At 48.6% G+C, this 3,445-nt stretch overlaps 1 long non-coding RNA gene across 1 annotated transcript; it reads right to left on the reverse strand.

The window, feature by feature from the left end:
* Positions 1-2,424: 2,424 nt before the first annotated feature.
* On the reverse strand, positions 2,425-2,710 carry LOC116536117. Its single transcript, XR_004262485.1, has 2 exons — positions 2,633-2,710; positions 2,425-2,559 (listed from the first exon to the last, which is right to left on the reverse strand). It is a non-coding gene; the product is annotated as an uncharacterized LOC116536117 (long non-coding RNA).
* Positions 2,711-3,445: the final 735 nt, after the last annotated feature.

Consider the following 3,445-nt stretch of genomic DNA (forward strand, 5'->3'; position numbering starts at 1 on the left):
TCAGTTTGCTGAGAATGATGGTTTCCAGGTTCATCCATGTCCCTACAAAGGACACAAACTCATCGTTTTTGATGGCTGCATAATATTCCATGGTGTGTATGTGCCACATTTTCCCTATCCAGTCTATCGTCGATGGGCATTTGGGTTGGTTCCAGGTCTTTGCTATTGTAAACAGTGCTGCAATGAACATTCATGTGCACGTGTCCTTATAGTAGAACGATTTGTAATCCTTTGGATATATACCCAGTAATGGGATTGCTGGGTCAAATGGAATTTCTATTTCTATGTCCTTGAGGAATCGCCACACTGTCTTCCACAATGGTTGAACTAATTTACACTCCCACCAACAGTGTAAAAGTGTTCCTATTTCTCCACATCCTCTCCAGCATCTGTTGTCTCCAGATTTTTTAATGATCGCCATTCCAACTGGCGTGAGATGGTATCTCAATGTAGTTTTGAGGGCGATCTGGCTGCGACATCTGTCACCCCATTGATCGCCAGGGTTGATTCGGCTGATCTGGCTGGCTAGGCAGGTGTCCCCTTCCTCCCTCACTGCTCCATGTGCGTCCCTCCCGAAGCTGCACGCTCGGTCGAAGAGGACGACCATCCCCGATAGAGGAGGACCGGTCTTCAGTCAAGGGTATACGAGTAGCTGCGCTCCCCTGCTAGAACCTCCAAACAAGCCCTCAAGAAAGATTGTTTTTCTGACACTCCAGTAGCTCCAACAATATCGGTTGTCTTCTTCAATAGGGGGGCCACAGGAGTGGTTACCACCAAATATTCAGTGCCTGTATCAATGAGGAAGTTAATGGCCTTGCCCCCTACTGTCATCCTGACCATGGGCTCCTTGGGGGCAATAGAACCTGGTCCCCTTCAGTCCAGTGGTCCTTTCATTAGATTGAACAGAGGCCCTTCACTTTTGTCCGAAGCCTCGTGCTCAGGGTCTCCCTGTTTTCCCATTAACCATGGACATTTTTCCTTCCAGTGTCCTAATTCCCGACAAAAAGCACACTGGTCACATTGCAGGCATGGGCTCACAGACTGGGAGGCCTTCCAGGAACCCCTTTTTTCCCACCCTCTTGGGGGTGCTCCTTTAATAGCGGCAGCTATCAAGTCGGCATTCCCCCAAGCCTGGTGCTCCCTTTCTTTACAACTTTCCCTCTGGCTCACTGTTTCTCAGTTTACAAACACCTGGTTAGGTATTTCCAATAACTGTGAGGTATTCATGCATGCAAATCCTGCCTGTTTCTGCAATTTTCACTGAATGTCTTCTGCACACTGACTGACTAATGCCATATTTATCATATGCTGATTTTCCGGGCTTTCAGGATCAAAAGATGTGTACATGCGGTAAGCTTCACACAGTCTTTCATAGAATTGGGTAGGGCTTTCCTCTTTTCCTTGAAGAACCTCAGAGACTTTGTTAATGTTTGTAACTCTCTGGGCCCCTTTTTTTAAATCCTTCCAGCAAGGCTTCTCTGTACCTGATTAGCTTTTGCATGCCCTCCAGGGTGTTTGGATCCCATTGGGGGTCAGTTCCCGGTAGCTGGACCCTGACATACTCTTGGGGGTTCTGGTAATCTGCAGGAACATGCTCCCCCAGCCAATTAGAAGCAGCTTGAAGTATTCTCTGCCTTTCATCTGTGTTAAAAAGATACATAAGCAGCTGATGGCAATGGGCCCAGATGGGATTATGATTCTGAATAATAGTTTGCAGCAAATCAATGAGAGCTTGGGGTTTCTCGGTATAAGACGGGCTGTTATTCTTCCAATTGATAAGATCAGCTGAGGTGAATGGCAGGTAAGTGAAAACATGCTTTTCTACCATATGGCCATCCTCATCCACTCCCGTGTACCTCTGCTCTCTCAAAGGCATCTGCACCCCAGCCTTGGCTCGCAGACAAGCTGCCAGAGAGGCAGTTCCCTCTGGGAAGTGGGCAGCAATGGGCGGAGGTTTTCCACATTCTCTTTTGTCTACTTTGGGGAGTTTAGGGGTGTGCAGCTCTGGTGGGGATGCCAAGGCCTCCAGCCCAGGGACAGGGAGTCCTTGAGGAGGAGGAGGCATTATTGACAAAAACTATTCTGCCGCTGGGTTGACCAAAACCTTGGGAGTTGTCTCTGCCACTGAGTCTGCCTGGACCTTGAGGTTCCACATTTCTCGGTGGCGAAGGGGATGGTGGTTTCTAGCAGTCTGTCCCTTGGCCACTAAAACAGTTGCTACCTGCTCTCTTAGCCACTTCGGAGTGTTTAACACTAACTACAACCACGAGTCTATGTATGGAAATTGATCAAGGTGTTCTAGCTCACCATATATAACCTCATGCCTTACTTTGGGGACAAGGGACCTGTCTAGGGTCCCCTCTGGGGGCCAACCAACCCCAAATGCTGGCCAATCTTCCCTACATAAAGCCCTTAATTTCTCCAGTGTCATAGTTACTTTATAATTTCCACTAAATCCCTTTTTGAAATTTTTCAGCATGGTTTCTAAAGGGGTGGGCTTGCTATGGGAGTGACCCATATTAACACTTCAAAGAAACAATTCCTACAGCCAGGAGAGTGCTAGTTCACTCACAGCAGTTCCCGTTCCTGCCTAGCAAGACGCAGCATGGAGCACTCTCCGATTTGCATTCACGTCAATCCTTTTACAATCGCCCAGAGGCTTCTTCACTCAAGCCTTCTGTGGCTGCCTCTAATTTTTACACATTGCTCGACACATGAGGCCCTTCCTAATGGGCCTGATACCTTTTACTACTGATGAGTCTGGTCGGACACATCTATACACACAGACACACATTCAATTGCTCTCCTTCCAATTCAAAACCATAAGCAAAAGCTTCCAAGGTTACAGAGAGCTACCTTCCAACATGCTGATCTGGCACCCGTGGGTGATCAGGCTATGCTTCCACCCAAAATGGGGTGGGCTACTGTAAGGCCGGTTGCCTCCTCGGGAGGTTGGACACACCCACCTCTGCACTCGGCACCAGGCTCTGCACTTGGCACTTAGCTCTGCCGCATGGCTCCCCTGGAAGGCTCCAGCTGATGCAGCGCTCCTGGCTGGCTCTCCCACTGGAAAGCCCGCCCAACAACCCAACAACAAATCATGGCATGCCCCGTCTCAATCCCACTCCCCTGGAGTCAATCAGAGCACCCAGCTGTTGCTCGTTCCTCATAGCCATAAAAACCCCACGCCCCAGGAAGTTGGTGCAACTTCCCTGGCCCCTTCCCCTGGGACCATGGAATCTCACCCAGGAGCTAAATAAATTGGCATTTAATCTTCTTATGCTGGTCTCAGTTTCCTCATTTTAAACTTGGCAATAACCCCTACAGCTACTTTCCTGGGTTCAATCCTACCAAATTCAGTGTCCAGACTTCATCTACACACACAGACACACATCCAATTGCTCTCCTTCCAATTCAAAACCATAAGCAAAAGCTTCCAAGGTTA

The sequence above is a fragment of the Sapajus apella genome, unplaced genomic scaffold (genome assembly GCF_009761245.1).
Source record: "Sapajus apella isolate SASKATOON/1434 unplaced genomic scaffold, GSC_monkey_1.0 scaffold98, whole genome shotgun sequence".
NCBI lineage: Eukaryota > Metazoa > Chordata > Mammalia > Primates > Cebidae > Sapajus > Sapajus apella.